General features: G+C 29.1%; 1 protein-coding gene across 9 annotated transcripts in view; it reads left to right on the top strand.

Annotated features, from left to right (window-relative positions):
• Nucleotides 1–18,453, top strand: part of LOC107165232 (limbic system-associated membrane protein-like) — a 475,565-nt gene that overhangs the window by 126,341 nt on the left and 330,771 nt on the right. For all 9 annotated transcript variants that reach the window (XM_089227117.1, XM_089227118.1, XM_089227110.1 and 6 more), the window contains one exon: nucleotides 11,987–12,037. The gene's annotated coding sequence lies outside the window, so the exon portion shown is untranslated. The remainder of the gene's footprint in view (nucleotides 1–11,986; nucleotides 12,038–18,453) is intronic.

Here is an 18,453-nt window from a genome sequence, read left to right as displayed (position 1 = left end):
ATACATTTATTTTATTTTTCAACTGTTATTGTAAAAATATATTATGAGACTTGAATTTAATTCTAAAATCTTAGAATTAAAAAGAAAAACTTTTATGAATTTCGATCTAAGATAATTTGAAAATTGCCATAATTTTTACGTATAAGGTCAATATTTGAACTTCAAATGCTAATAAAAATAAATTGTGCCTATGTATTCTTATAATTTTTTAATCACTATAAGAATAACTTATGAGGAAATTTGTATTAAATTTTCAAGTATTTTGATAGGCCCAAAAAATTTTTATTGACACATCAAAAAAAATTTTTCAGACAAATTGAAAATTTCAGTCGCCCATAAATATCTCAAAAAAAGTCAAAATATTTTGAAAATAAATCATGTAAATAACTGAAAAAATTTTCAAGTATCTACGACTTATACTTTTTGAATAATAACAAATATTTAAAATCGTTTCAGGATAAATCGTTATCGTTACACTATTTCGTAAAAATTTAAAACTCAAACGCACTTAAAAATTTTCCTATAATAATGCTTCGAGTTTTTTCTATAGCTACTTGAAGGAAAACTTATGGAAAACTTAGTGTTGTAGTTTTAATCTTTAGTTCTAAACGCAAAAAATTTTATGATTATTCAACTTCAAAATTACTTGCAAATTTTCGCGTTTTTGACAGATTTCGTAAAATTTTTAACTGTAAACGCTTATTAAAAAAAATTGTGACTTACGATTTTTATTTTTTTTTAGCTACAATAAGAACAACTCATAAGGAACCGTGTATTAAATTTTCAAGTTTTTTTGGTCGTCCAACATTTTTTTACCGACACTTCAAAAAAAAATTCTCAAAACAATTGAGAATTGCAGTTGTCTATAAATAACTCAAAAGGTCAAACAATTTTGAAAATTAAACCGTAAATAGATAACAATAGCAAAAACATTTGGATAAAATTTCAAGTATTTACAGTGATTAGTTCTTGAATTAAAACCATATAAAAAAATCAATTTGGTCGAAAACTGATTTTGCGTAAAAATTCCCGTTTTTCTGTCATTTTTTTTTTTGTTTTTCTCCTTTTTTTTGAAAACTGTTGGAAAATGTTTACTTTTGACCTCATTGATGCACCATAGATATTCAATTTTCCATCGGAAACCACCCCCAAAGTTTGAAATCGAAGCATTATTTCGACTATTTATGCTGTACACAGACACAAAAAAAAAACACACATCATTGTATAATCAATACATTCATCAGTCCGTTCAGAATCTAAAACTACCTATATTTAATGAAATCAATTTTATTATTATTTATTATTTTATAAATCATCATATATTATGTGTTAATATAATATGTGTTTTCATTAAGATAGTGTTTAATATATTTTGATTACTAAGACTTTTCACAAAGTGGTATCTTACTATCTTATTATTTTATCAAAAAATAGAAACTAATGAATACCTTAGAATAATAATAATTATTATTTATTATAATATAAAGCAAAGTCCTAAAACCTAACCAAAATCATATCAAAATAATGAAAATAATAATTTCGAATGACAGGGGGAAGAATTATATCATATTTTCGAATTTTCAAATTTTTTATTTTTGTCATGTTGTGACGGCTGATTCCCAATTTAAATGTTTATTGCATTTAAATTGAGAAAAAAAAAGAAAATGAATGGTTTTATGTGCTGCTACCACTTTGCTCCTCAGTTCTCACCTATTATATATGTTCAATGCTCTTCACCTATCTGTAAGTAGTATAGCAGTGTATATTTTATTAACTACATAACATAATGTATATAGCTAAAAACAACAAGCAATATATTGTATTTAATGACCTATTGGTACATAAACATGGTCTCAACTAGGGTTAAATTTCTGGGGGGGGGGCTGTATAGCACACCTAACAAAACTATTAATTTAAAATAACTTATAAGTGGCTTATATCTAAATAAGGAATATTTTTTGAAGGGGTTTGAATCTTATTCCCGGGAGATTTGCCCCCACCTCCGCCATCCCACATTGTTGCGCCACTGTACATGGGCCCTATATATTTGGTCGCACACCCACCAATATGTACCAAGTTGCAGCACTGAGTACATGTACTCATAAAAGAGTACTAATGGTAACCTTAGTTATACTGAATGTTGAAGGATTTATAAACTCTAAACTCTGTATAAATAACAAACAAGGTTTCTGTTGAAAATATACCTTTTAATGATTTTTTAGTCATTAACATTTGATTTACACACTTAACAATACGAAAAAAGAAGAAACTAAAACTGCTTGTGTATACCAAAATTATCTTTTATTAATTTAACAAATTTATAATCAATTACAAAATTGAAAATTCACATATTATAACAATTGAACGAACAGTTACAAATATATACATTTATATAGGTACATGTTTCAAATAAAAAAATGAACATACAGTTTTGAAAAAAATATTTTACAACTGGCAAAAAGTAGAGCAAAGTTGCAATTATCATAAGGAAAACATTTTTGAAGATATAATAATATGTAAAATTTTTTATGAATTAGCACAAAATGGCTAAATTATTACATTTTTACAAGTAAAAGATTTTCAAAGTCAAAAAAGGGGAAACATTTAAAAAAAAAATGAGAACATTAAAAAAAATTACTATAATTTAAATGTTGCAAATACAAGATTTAGCCAAAAAGGGGGGGGGGGAGACAAACAACATTAAAGAAGGAGATAAACAACAACAATATATACACAAAAAAAAAGTTATAAAATTAAAAAAAAAAAATACGTCAGTCAGGAGACACAAAAACAAGGAGGGGAGGATACGAGATGGCGATTGGGTGCGGATTTGTAACAGTTTTGGCCACTGGTCACCTCCACAACGTTCCACGACTAGTCCCACGGGTAGACGAGTGTCACGGGCGAGTTTGCTCGGACGCGTGACGACCTTGCCCAGCCGGCGAGGCCAGACCGAGACGGCCGCGGGATCGATGGTCGACGGCGACAAGCAACGGCGGCTAGTGCGCGATGTTAGCGCTTTGATGGTCGACGGTGAGACGACTCTAGCGACAGACTTGCAGCGGATACCGTTGGACACGAAGCGAGAGAATCGAGATTTGGTGCATGCCGCAGAATGGACGGTGATCGCTATATACGGACAAGCGACCCGGCCGATGTGGGTTTACCGCGGGACGAAAAGGCGAGAGCCATCGGACCGCCGCACGAACGACGTACCGCGATCCTTGACAATCGGTAATTTTCGCCTTGGCGTTGACCCTTCAGCCGCGTCTTTGTCCTGCAATGACCGTCACCACGAAGTCGCACGCCACCGGACCCTGAAACATTCATAGTTTCCTCGGGTTCGTTGCCGCTGACATCCGTGTTCCTAACACATAAATCTCTATACCACTTACCTCGAGCCAAAGTGTCCACCACTGCCATCGTAACGAGTCGCCATCGCCGTCGTCATCATCGTAGGTACGGTCGGGGCGGAATCGTTGCCCACGCCGTTACCTCAACTAACCACCGTGCCGTCGACATCGTAGTCCATAGATCCACGCGACTGTAACTGCCGGGCGCTCGCCGAGCCGCCAGAGGGTCTCGCGCGTCAACTACGACCGAGCGCGCTACGCTCGTGAACCCGTCGCTACGTGGGTGGTCGGGAAACGCGTTCGGGTGACTTACCGCCGTGCACCTTCCGGGCTCTTTCCCGTATCCTCCCCTCCTATTCGTCGCCGTCTTCCTGACGACATCATCGGCCCTTAGGGGACCGCCAGACTAACGTGGGTCGCGGACGGTTTCTCTTCGCCAGCAACACAGACGTCGGAAAATCCGCCTGACGCCTTTCCAGCACGAGGTCTTATACCTTCGTGGCTGGTCGGATTTTCCGGTTGTTGCTGGCGGGTCCAGCCTACCTACGACCTCACCGTTGTCTGGCTCTTCAATGCCCTGAGCCGGCTCAATTCCGTTTTCAGCTTCACACGTCTTCTCTGCATCGTCGAGTGGGCCGTCATTCGGAATCGGAGTGGTTTCGACGGGCCCCGACTCGAAGAACGGCGCGTCGCCACTCGACCATGCACTACTGGCTACAGAAAATGATAACTGGTCGTCTGTATTTTTTGCACCTTCTGTGTCGAACATTCTGTCATCGGAGACCTCATCCACATCCATGGGTTCCGATTCTTGAGACAGATCGACATTTCTTGACATGGTATCTTGAGCGATAGCAAGCAGAAGAGCTATGATCCAGTTGTGCATATCTTCGTTTTTCTCATAATAACCATCCGTGATACCTGCAACTATTTCATGCAGTATCAGGAGTAATTGGACTTGAATGTCTTGTATTTCGCGATGGTAAGCAGCCATATTTTAAATGTGCGTGTGTGTATGTAGTCGCTGGTCGAATTGAGAATTGCAAATGAACTAAAAACGTCTCTTTCAACACAGAGACTTTTAAATTTAAAAATCTCCTAGACGAAAACGTTTGTTACTAGCCAGCGAGTACGATAGGTAATCGTTCTTACTAGCAACATTAGAATTTCGAGCTCGTTTATTTTCCTAAACTTTCTGCAATATTACCGATTCAAATACCTCATACTATCTCATATTAAAATAATCTATGAGCAGTAACTATAAATTCAAATATTTTTTATTTCTATCATAAATTTCAAAAAAATATTTCTTAAATGTTCATTAATCAAAATCAAAAATTAATCTTTTTACTTATCAAAATGTCAAATATTTTATATTTTTAATGTTGAACCCAATGACAACATTTATTAGAGTCTTATCAAAATCAATTCAGTAGTTTTGTAGTGCATTGCACGTTACGATTTTTAATTTTTTTAGCTACAATAAGAACAACTCATAATGAACCTTATGAATGACCTAAATTTTCAAGGTTTTTTGGTCATCCAACATTTTTTTACCGACATTTAAAAAAAATTCTCATAAAAATCGAAAATTTCAGTGGTCTATAAATAACTAAAAAAAGTCAAAATATTTTGAAAATAAATCATGTAAAGAAAATGCCAATCTAAATAACTGACAAAATTTTCAAGTATCTACGACTTATACTTTTTGAATAATAACAAATATTTAAAATCGTTTCAGGATAAATCGTTATCGTTACACTATTTCGTAAAAATTTAAAATTCAAACGCACTTAAAATTTTTCCTATATGATGCATCGAGTTTTCTCTATAGCTACTTGAAGGAAAATTTATGGAAAACTTAGTGTTGTATTTTTAATCCTTAGTTATAAACGCAAAAAATGTTATGATTTTTCAACTTTAAAATTACTTGCAAATTTTTGCATTTTCGACAGATTTCGTAAATTTTTGAACTATAAACGCTTATTAAAAAAAATTGTGACTTACGATTTTTATTTTTATTTAGCTACAATAAGAACAACTCATAAGGAACCTTGTATAAAATTTTCAAGTTTTTTCGGTCGTTCAACATTTTTTTACCGACACTTCAAAAAAAATTCTCAAAAAAATCGAAAATTTTAGTGGTCTATAAATAACTCAAAAAAAGAGAAAATTAAACTGTATTTAAATAACACTAACATTAACATTTGGTGAAAATTTCAAGTATTTACAGTGATCAGTTTTTGAATGACAACCATATAAAAAAATCGATTTGGTCAAAAACTGATTTTGCGTAAAAATTCCCGTTTTTCTGTCATTTTTTTTTTTTGTTTTTCTCGATTTTTTTGAAAACTGTTGGAAAATGTTTACTTTTGACCTATAATGCACCAAGGATCTTTAATTTTACATCGGAAACCACCCCCAAAGTTTGAAATCGAAGCATTATTTCGACTAGTTATGCTGTACAGACGTACAGTGTACACAAACACAAAAAAAAAAACACACATCATTGTAAAATCAATTCATTCATCACTTCGTTCAGAATCTAAAATGCATAGTGTTTAAAGTATGTTTATAATTGAGTTATTTTTAATTACATCATATTATAGTTGTATAACCACAATAATTACCAGGATTTTTCAAAACATGTATATATTATTATTTTAACGTTATGGGACGTAAATTAAAATTCAGAGTTAGAACAAATTAATAAAATAGAAAGTGTGCGATTTCATCATGAGTATTTTGAAAACATAAAAATTATTTTTTTCTTAATATCAATTTTAAAACAGACTAAAAAATGCATTACAAGATTCTTCATAAAAACAAGAAGTACCACGTGTACACCAAAAAATCTAAAATAGCACAATCACCTTTTATTAATAAAAAAAAAAATGTATATATTAAGTTGAGCCAAAAAAATTAGTCATGTTTTATCGAACCTGCGTGGCTGCGTGTTCTTTAATTTTAATCTGGGTCAAAATTAATTCACATATTATTATTACCTATTACACTGTGGGGCAATACTAAAACCTCAAATCTTAAAAAAATCTATACGGTTCAGAATATTACTTAAAGAAAAATGCGTTTTCATGATCGTCTCAAATCCCACATAAATCCATTAATCAATTAGCATCAAACGAAACTCCTGGTAATTTTAACCGACGATTAAAAAAAAAAAAATGGTGTAGAGAGTAGAGATCTCCTAAACAACTAAAAAATGAATGGTTAAAAAGTAGTTAAAAATTAAAAAAAAAAGTCAAAAGAAGTGTCACTACCGGGTGGCTTCTTCCAACAACTCATGACAATTCATGACACTGTAATATGTGTCGTATAAGCCGATCACTGACGTACACAAATTAATTATAAGCACTTTTATTGAACACTTTGACGTCCAGTAGTGGCGATCGAGTCACACGATCACCACCTGGCTCTGAAACTGTTATTTCTTTATTGAATTATTGTATTAATGGCCATGGTATGAATGTCGTCTTAAATACATAAACAATACACATTAGTCGTTAAATTAAATTTGATTAAATCACCCGATCTCGATTTTTATACACCGATAACAATAATTGATAGGCGTACATAAATTATTGAAAGACACGAACAAAGACTGACAGAAATATATAATTATAAATAATTACCTACATTGTTTTCTATAATGTATGATAATAATATATTATAAAATTTATTTTCGTCATCATTTGTTTTGTGTCACACGAATTAAAAGGGTAAGTACCTACCCACCTCATAATAATTTAAAACAATAAATTACTCAATCTCAACCGGTCTAAATAACTAAAAGTACCTACGCGAATACCTATTTGATTTTGCGCTCACGCGCCGATCGCGATGTCTCTACCGCTTTAGTTACCTATACCATATTTTGTTATGAACAATAAATAATTCAGAAAATATCTTGGTTTGTACAAATCATATAGATCTAATGTACATGATTGAATTAATCGCATACGAACTAAAGAAACACGCTTCATTGTTTTTTGTCTCGGTTAAAATTCACTAACCTATTATTAAACGCAATAAAACTGACGTTAACGGTGCCCAATAAATTAACATGCGAGAAATAGTATAGCAGTTTTATTGTGTTTTCTATATGCTGATGGTAAAACTTTAAAGAAAATTAACTGCTCGAGCAAAGATAATAATAATAATAATATGTTTGTATGATACCGTTGTACAGTTTGAATATTACGTGACAATGATAATTTCATAGTATTATATTTAATAAATTAATAAACACGTTTACAGCGTTGAAACGGTTAATGACAGTTACATTTCAATAGATTACTTTTATAAGTACTATTGAGATCCCCAAAAACGAGAGTAATGTAACGAAGTAAAAACTGTTTTCTAATTATTAATACGTCATTATCACGTCACGGTTATACGATAATTTATTATTGCTCGCTTAATTATTTTACAAAGCTATTAAATTGTTTAGTTCAGAGCATAAATAAATTGAAAAAAAACTGTTCGATTTAAAATATCACTTTTGCGATTTTAATTTTAATTCTACCTTTGAAAAACCTGTCGTAAAACGCCCGTTAAAATGATCATGAGGAAATTAAATGTTGCTTATAACTTGTTAGTTATTACCTCCCAATGAACAATTATTATTATACATCTGCTGGATATATTGTATTGTTAAATTTTGAACTTAATTAATTAGACTTAAGGAAATTCGTTTATAAAAGTTCTAAATTGAATATTGTATTGATAACAATAATAATTATCGACATTCGTTTTGTTTTTGATTTCAATATAAATTTAGAATAATTTAGATTATGTATAAAAACAAATTTGACTTTAATACAAATTTTGATTTCTGGGTAGAAACAATATTTCGGAACCATGATTAACACTTGTTCATACATTTAATCACATTTTTATGAAACGGTAGCGGTTGAACTTTTAAATAACATTACGGTTTTTGGAAAGTCAAATTCTAAAGGGAATCTTTGGAATACATTTTTATGTGATGACGCGTACCTTATTATAAAATAATAATTTTGAAGTAACTCGCAAAAATATAAAACGATTGGACTGCGTCGAACTCGATAAACCTTTGAAATAAATTTGAGCTGTACATATAGATTGTATTAATTTTTAAATGTGTAAAATATCATTATCATACCAATTGGACCCTTTTCAAGTCACCTACGATATTTTAAATGCCATGCCATGCACTAATTCTAAAGTGAAAAATAAAAAAATTAATGATTTTTAAGTGTTTTATATATTTTTTTTCTTTGAAGAAATACAATATAAATTGTGAGTTGGATCGTTCCACGACAAAGTTTACTGTATACACACATTTAGCTTTAAATTAATAAACGAAAAGTTATTCTTAATTATTTATATGTGTGTGTGTTGGGGGGGGGGGGGTAAGTAAATGTACCCACTACTTTGAACAATGGCCATCTATGCGAACGGTACTACAATTTGCGTTTTCGTTTTAAGAGAACGTGATAGAAGATAATATTTTTGTCTCGTAGCGTTTTTATTTGTTTGATATCTTTAATAAAAAAAAATTTTAATACTTTTAAAAATCTGATATTTTTAAGTTTTTCAAACTTCAATAACTGTTGATATATTGGTCTTATCGAAAAAATAAAAACAATGTGACAGTTAAAATTCTCTTTTTTCATGGTGAAAATTTGGTTTCTTAGTTATAACTTATTGGTTCATTCCCACGCGAAACAGTTTTTGCTATGTTACACACTTGTAAGACGGAGACAACACATGTGGGTATCACATCCTCTTAATCGTGTTTGTATAATAGTAAGTTAGTTAGTGCTGTTGTTATTGTTATTATTATTGTTATTTTAGCGAGCTTTCCTTTTTTAGAGTTGATAGTTATCTTTACAATACGTGCAGGTAGGTAAAGACATTTATTTTGCATATTTTTTATAATTTGCATAATATTATTTTACGAAATAATATAAAATGTAGCCGATGTAACATATTAATTTTTTGTATCTCGGTTGACGCATTAATAATCTAATCTAACATATATATACTATACATGATTGTCATCAGGAAAACAATAATTATTGTTTATGTGAAAAAAAATGTATTCAAAATATATTTATATTTAAATCTTAAAGGACGAGACAGTTATCGAATTAACTGGTGATTCACAGCATGGAGGATGTTCAATAATATTCACGTCTGATGCTCTTAATAGTAATATTGTACTGATAATATAACACTCAATTATCCAATTTGAATAAATCAACATTGTCTGTAATATACGACTCCCTCTAATATTAAAACCGACGAAGCTAAACGTGATCCGTTCATCGTAAATTTGTTGTAAATATGTTACGCACTTTTGAAACGATGGGTGTCTTTTTTAGGGTTACTCAAGACTATTCATTGTCCAATATTCAGCGGTCTGTGAATCGCAAAAGTTGTAACTTCATTTTTTTCGATTTTTAAATTATTTGTGATTGAAATTGAGAAGAAAAAAATGCATAGTTCTTTTATTGTCCGATCCATTAAGTTATTTTGGACAAATTTGGAATTCAAACTTTTTACGATACAGAAACGAATTGATCTTATATTCAACAATATTATGGTCGTATAATATACTGTTATTATCATTTGTATGAAAACCTGGTTGAATAAACTCAAAAGATTAATTTTCTCGCTATGGCCAAACGTAGGTTGAAGAAAACTTAGACCATTGTTATCACGTCTATCCGGTAGCAGGTATTGCATCGGTTTCTGACTTTAAAATGTGTTTTTATCGTTATTTCTCCATAGTAATGTTTAGTACACGATTCTGTTTATATTTTTTCGTTTAAATTGGCTCATACAATGTTTTGGTATTGTTTTTATTATTATTTTGCGCGTGCATTCATCCATACAAGAAATAATTGAATGATATAAAGTGAAATTAAATTCGAAACGCATTAAATTAAATATTTTTCACATTTTATTTTAAAGATACGCAAAGAAAATTAAAAATGACAATACCAATACTCATTACGTAGATAGTGTACGGGTTCATATTTTGTTATTATTGATCAAATACTGACAGCGCATAATATATATATATATATTATTCACGTTATGTGTGATGTTTTAACAATACTATAATGGATCGTTTGTCTGATACCCGTCAACAAAGGCGCGTATTATCGTACAATATTCGAATTGCATAAAGGTAAAGATTTCACTAGGCGATTGTTCTACTCATATGGTCCGTGTACACTACAATAACAGAACATGCCAATTCGTACACCGGTCTATTGCATTTTATGAACGAGATGATAATAACGAGTTAGTAATTATTATTTCCCGGAATTTATAATAATATGTACTATTGTATAATATAACTGTGCATGTACGTTTAATCACCAATTACGTTTGTGATATAGGGTAATAATCATTTTAAACATCAAATTTTCAACAAAAGTTCTTTTTGGAAACATTGAGTATTTGATTTTAAAAGAATTCTAATTAAAACTAAATAAAACTGTTTAAAAATATTTGCTGAAGTTTAAAGAAGAATTATTTATATTATATTTCCAAATAAATTTAATAAATAACTATAATATGTTATATACTATCAAAATAGAAATAATTCCATAAGAAACATAATAAGATTGATATCTACCTATTGTTTAATAATATTTCTATTTATTATCATTTGATTTGAACTTGAAAAAGGTAATTAATGGCATGATTTTGCTTTAGATTAATATAATATAGATATATGTTTTGCTGGTAAGTTTTATCAACAAATGATTACCAGTTATCCAAGTCAAGCACGAGAAAAAATAATTCTTATTATTACAATCTAATTTGATAAATACTTTTATTCGGTGAACACTATAAAATACGGAAATATTTGTATAAAAAAATCCTTATCAGTTTTCAAAAAATAACTATTATATACATGAATAACATTGACAAGATATATATATATATAATATAATTATTATAATATTAATATGCTTGATAAAAAAAAACAACGTGAAAATCACAATGTTTTCGCACAATAATAATATATTATTTGGATTTAAATTCGTTGCTGAACTATGTCCTATATATACTAATATGCGAACGCATAAAATACCAATCCCTATAAATCATAATTAAAGCATTTAACAACTATTGCCTTTTGTCTTCGCCTAAACCGCAATCTCAAGGACGACGATCCTATGTACACGGTATGAAATTAATTTATTGTTTTGACTGTAGTATAATTTCTATGGTGCAATTTATTATAAATTATTATTATTATTTGATATTGGACACGTTTGGCGTTAAAAGGGCAAATTCAGTTCAACTTCAAACGTAAACAAACGTTTAAGCATATACGATATATATTGTTTTTCGTGGAAAAAATAGTTTTATTTTAATAAAATTGAGTGAATAAAAGCATTAGATTTTCAAAAAAAAAAAAAAAAAAATACAAAAATACAAAAAATACAAAAAACGTCAACTTTAATTTCCAGTTAATTTGTTCACTTGTTCACTGAGTGCAGAGTATGTGTGTGTGTGTGTGTGTGTATACCTATGTATTGAACCAACTTACTGTCTATATAAAATATATATTATATATCGTGTTTGACGTTTGTTCCATTGTATTTCAGAATGAACAATTAAGCACAGAACAATAGAAAACTCAATAACGACTGAAAAAGGTAATTGTAGTTTTTTATAATAATATTACTGAAATATAAAAATATATATTTGTTCCATTGTAGCACACAATCAACAACATAATACGTATCAATAACATAACGTGTTATATATAATATGATATCCTATATTGCAAAAAAAAAATACTATAATAACACGTATAATCAAATTTATTTATATTTATAACCAAAGTAATTACATAAGGGTAACTTTTAAACGTCAAAGTTTGTAATGAATGTACTGAAAATATATATTGCACCTACAACATTTGTTAAAGTAAAACGCGATCAATTATCACTTAATTTTACCTATAGGTACTTATTTTAGGTATCTGCAAATGCATTTGACGTTAACAATTATTATTGTGCGCACTGAACTGTGTTTGCCTTAACGTAGATATTACTATTGTTATTGTTCAATCGTTTAATTTATTGTCAAATTTCTATCCGTAGAAGTGATAATAGGTATGTGCTGTGCAAATTCGTGTCATTGTACGTATAATGATATGTACATATTTTTATAGTCATTACGTGTGTACATTTTTCGTGCCACCAATAATATGATTTCGATGTTCTCTGTAATATTATAATTATTATTATTATTGGAGCCGAATTTGCAGAATACCATCACTGACCATATTGTCGACGTATTGATCATAATATTGTATACTCTGTTGTGTATCTATTATAATATTGAGACTGGCAGATGCTATGCACGACCATTTCCCCGGAGGACTGGTCTTTGGAGTTATGCCACCATCACCCACAACCCCCGACCACCAAAGTGGGCGTTCTTGGTTTACGGAGCCCTACCGAGGGTTGTACCATTAAAATAATAACAACAACAACAACAACAATAATAATAACAACCACTCGTTCGCCAAAGTATGTTAAATATGTCTTATATAATATCGAAAAGCTATTTTGAATTTCAGTGGACCTAATACTTACTATTAAATTTATACAAATATACTATAAGCATTACCTAACTACTTTTAAAAGTTCATTTCTTTGAGACTTAAAAACTTCTTCACTATACAGTTTAAATGACCCATTAATGGAGCAATCAAGCGTTTTCCCCGTTGAAATTAAAAATAATATAAAAATCTATATGTATTCGATAAGCGTGATTAAAATAAAAAAACTAATCTAATATTATTTTTTTATAACCAAGCTATCAATACCACTCGGTATATTATATTATAATTATATCACTATAATAATATGCATAATTATTTTAAATAAAATAAATCATTACAAATCATTTCACGGTTTGATTGCATAATTATTAATGTGTAATTGTCGTATAAACTTAAAAATCATGTGTTCAAACATTTAGATTCTTTGTTTAAAATTGAATAGTGACATGAAATGACTAAAAAAATTGTTTTCATTTCAAAACGTTTTTTATTTTAAAATGCAATAATTTAAAAACATATAATGTTTTGCTGTTTTTTTTTTTTTTTACAAAATGATACCTTTAAATTTAAATTCGATGAAGTAACGATTTACAAAGATATTAATTGAAAATAATACACTCTGAATTCTAAAATGTATGGACTAAAGGTAATAATCCTTAATAATGGTTCAACATAATATTTATAATGCATGTGACATATATAGTCTTTAGCATAATAAGCAGAAAATGTTTACATGTTATATGATAATATGCTAATATATGAATATTAATAACTATCATTTTCATATAGTTATAGTTTTTAAAATTATTAAACCTCAGTAAGCGACATTAAAAAAGGTAGATAAAGTTTAATAACTTATAAACTATATTTTTTTGGATTTGTATTTGTAATTTACATTAAAAAATGAAGAAAAATAAATAGATTGTCGTTAATATAGAATACTCTTTAAATTATATAAAAATATAAAACGTTTGAAATTATAGTATTACATGGTAGGTAAACTGAAAATTCTTAAAATTCGAACTCCAATAGATTCATTATTAGAATAATGAGTGCTTTATATCTTCACTTTAGTGCATTGTAGTCTGTCCGTCTACCAACGAAAATTTAATATTATGATTCAAGCATGATAAAATATTTATATAGATCACGGTTATCGAATGATCTTCGCCCAATTCATATATAATATGATCGGTACAAAGACATGATAATAATTATATTATGTTTTTGTTTAAATGTCACTATATATTCACTAGTCGCACGATTATCAGGACAATATATAATAATGTTATTATTATTGTTATTATTATTATTATATCGCTACTACGTTTTCATCAGTATTTGTACCTCGATATTTCATATTATTATTAGAAATTCAACGCTGCCGGATTCAAACCACCTCTAGCTATAGTGCCTATAATGTGTTGTTCAGGCGGTCGTGCTAATCCAGATTGGATTGTCTTATTAGCAGTAATGACGGTATACATCGGGCTTGCCGAACAGTTCATTAGGTATGCATAATATCTGCGTTTATATTCGTTAAAACAATTTTCCCGAATTTACGATTATACAATACAATGTCACGATTTACGACTCGTCGGCGTCGTTCGAGTGGCAGTCTCGAGTCACGTGTAGCTGGTATTATTTGTCGAGACATCTCAGTCATCTACTATAGAAAGCGTACCAAAACGTCGTTAATAATTAATTGTATCTACACATGGGGTAATTTTTTAAGCGCAATCTGCCTATTTCTTAAGGTTAAATTATGCATACTTCAAAATTCAGATTTTTGGAATTTTTAAATACACTTGACGACGATTTTTCGAATAATTTACATTTATTGTACCATTTTAAAATGATACCGTGGCATTAAAAACTTCTGTTTTTCAAATAGGAATATTCCTTTTTTATTTTTTATTAATAAGCAGATATTTTGTTCGAGAATTTTGATGTATCTAAATCAAAAGTCATGCTAGTAGTTTTCGAGTTACTTACGTGACTTCGTGTTTTAAAGATAATATGCCTAGTATGCTCATTGAGTAGAGAGTTAAGAGTTAAGAGTTAACAATTACAATTGATTTATCAATTTAAATAAATTATAAAAATGGTCCAAGTATAATAAATACTAATTTTAAGGATTATTATCCTTAGTATAAACATTTTACTAACTCAGAAACTATTCATTATAATTTTGATTTAGATACATCAACATTTAAAAGAAAAAATATCCGCCAAATATTTTTTAGTAAGAAAAGGGTTAGGTTTAGTAAGAAAAGGTTCTCATTTGAAAAATAGAAGTTGGTATCGCAACGGGATATTCCTAAAATAATACAAAAAATATCATAAATTTGAAAATATTATATTTATTTCTCATTAAAAATTCTAAAAATTAGAATTTTAATAAATGCACTGTGGGAGGGAAAAAAGGGGGAGGGTGAGCATGTTATTATTTTTAAATATAATTCATAAACATTTGCGTTACATTTCACATTTTTTTTTTTTTATTTATTAATACTGAAAATAACAACATTAAAATTGAAAAAAAAATTACGAAACATTCAATATAACTAATTTGTAAATCTTATTTTGAGAAAAATGTATATTGTAAAAAAATGTATTTAAGTCAAATAGTTGATTTCATACAATTTTGTTGAATATCAATATTCCCGTTAAGTAAATTATGATCAAGTTTATATTAGACATATTATAATTTTAAAAAATATAAATTTATCTAGGTGCATAATATGGTAATCAAAAATATTTAAAAAAAAAATTTTGTAATTCTTTAAAATAATAATGTTTCTAACATAAATGATCATAATTTACTTATAACGAGAATATTAATATTTAAATTTTTTTTTTTTTAAACAGCTTTTTGACTTAAATACATTTTTTACCATATATATTTTTCTCAAAACAATACTTAAAAATTGGCTATATTGAATGTTTCAGAATTTTTTTTTATCAATTTTTATGTTTTTATTTTCAGTATTAAAAAATAAAAATAAAAAATGTATACCAAAAATGTAGCGCAAATGTTTATGAATTATATTTAAAAAAAATTTCTTTAAGTATGATTTCAACAAAATTTATTTCATTTGTCAGAATGTCAGATCTCCGTGGGATACCCTGCTTATAGTAATAACACGCCGTATGAAGAAACCCCGAAAACGGAGTTCGGTTGTTCTCATCACAGTTGTTATCGCTGCACGACATGCGTCGGTTTTATTACCTTACAACTCCTATTTTTAATTATAATATAAATTTACTCTGACTAGCGTGATAAGCGGTGGTTAGTTCAATAGCAGAAAATAATATACCTCTTTAATTCCTCACTCCCCACCTGACACATGAAACGTGCCGGGCGTAAACAATAATATAGATGGCGTTCAGACAGGATGCGATGTTTGGTATATATCAATTAAACATTCGAATGTCTCGAATGTCTTGTACAACGTATCCAATAGGTCACGCAGTCCTGTGGGACGCCCTAAAGTCCGTCATAATAACGAGGTATGTTGGATCGAATTGTCAAAAGCCAAGGAATCCGATAACCTGCATGATATAATATTATGTGTTAGGTATGAGAACTAGAGACAAAGATTTAAGAGCTCAAAGAAAGTCGATGGAAAACCATCCTATAAAAAGAGGCAGGTGAATGATAAATATTATATAATTTTAATATCGGCCAACCTTTTTTTTTTCTTTCTTCGTAATATCGACGACGCTGACGAAACTGCTTACGTATTATATATTATATAAATATAAGATATGTTAAGTAATGCGAATATTACAATAAACGGAGTATCGGTCAACCTGGATATCGTAGTTAGGTATTTCATAAAGCTCAAAATCATTAAATATTTCACTAGAACAATATTTTTCCAATAACCATCAGCTTTGATCTATCAAAATTTAATTTAAACAAATAATTCAAGTATATATAATAAAAAATAGTATGATTATTTAATAAAATAAATAAATTAATTAACGGACTTTTTTTATTTACTATAAGTTAAGATTACATATAGCGAATCTCTTGAATTTCCAGGCAATGCCTAATATTTATAGTCCGAAGTATTAGGTAAACGATTTTCTTCAAAATTTAAATCATTTTATTTTGATACGGATTAAGTCTGTCTCATTTGGAATATAAATATTGCACAAGCTAATTGTATTGCGCATTAAGTATGATGAAGCTACAGTTTTGAAATTAGTTACAATTGGAATTTCATTAATATTTTGGAATGTCAGTGTCAGATACGAGAATTTTAAATTTACAGTTGGTTGTTGTTTCCATAATGCATGATTTCATGTAAGTTGATTAAAAATAAATAATATTTTCATTATTAATTTAGTCATCGGTAAAGAATATTCAAAATTGATATCCATTTGAATTAATTATTTTCAGTGATCCTAAAAATGTAGGTATTGTTTGTCTCCGAATGTTCAGATTATAGAAAATAAAGACAATTTACAACAAACATTGTCATCTTCGGTATAAAATAAAAATATGTAATATAATTATACCTATCAGTTTGGTTATCATTAAAGAATTAATTTTCTTTTTATTATTACTTTTTTTTAAATTTATAAATTGTTTATATATAATATTTTTTTTTTTGTTCTATTAGATGATTCTAAGAACACTTTCGCCCAATACAATTTTCGCATGAGGAAATTAAATATGTTGGTTATTATAATATGTTATCATTTTTTTTAAAATCATCTTCATGATATAGATAATTACGGATTCACAAATTATATTTATTCAAACGGAACTAAGGCGTGTCGGGGTATCGGGGTAAAAAGGTACTGATTTTTGAATTTATTTACATCCAAGACTTAAGCAGTCGACTTGGTGAAAACAATGGTATCGCAATTACTTGAAAATAAATTGTAAATTTGTTACCGTTCGGAAGATTTTTCTTTTGAAATGATAATAGTCGTACCTACTCTCCTTGAGTCTATATTATTATTATGTGTCGTATGTGAAATTTCAATTATGCGTATTATACTCGCAAATAATGCGATGTGTACTATATTAAAATACTTAAAAACGTAAAACTGGTGTATAGAATAAAGTATTAGAATAAAATTAATAACATATTCCTGAAAGTCTTATAAAATTGTTCACACTGGGAATTCTTTGAGAGTTCTAGAAGTAAATAACAGCGACGCACTGTACTTTGTTTATTTCATATTAAATTTCATATTTTGTCGTCTTGGTAGTTATCCGTTATAGCTAGGTCTAGAGGTAAAAACTCACAGTTCACTTTAATACTTCGTTTGAGGTTCCGAGAAAAACAATTAGTTTTAAAACATCACATTTCGTATTATTGTGGAAGCGCTGAATAATAATAATTTAGAACGGACTAACCTGAGTAAGAATGCATTCCGAGTGCAAAACCGTATAATTAATTGCGATCTGTATTCGTCGAAACGATTTCTTATAGTTTGTCAGTTTGATACTTTTTCCCGCAATCATTTTTTTTTTAT

The sequence above is a fragment of the Diuraphis noxia genome, unplaced genomic scaffold (assembly GCF_037042655.1).
Source record: "Diuraphis noxia isolate RWA-SAM2 unplaced genomic scaffold, SU_Dnox_SAM2 contig0004, whole genome shotgun sequence".
In the NCBI taxonomy this organism is placed as follows: Eukaryota; Metazoa; Arthropoda; class Insecta; order Hemiptera; family Aphididae; genus Diuraphis; species Diuraphis noxia.
This window is presented reverse-complemented; position numbering and strand designations above follow the sequence as displayed.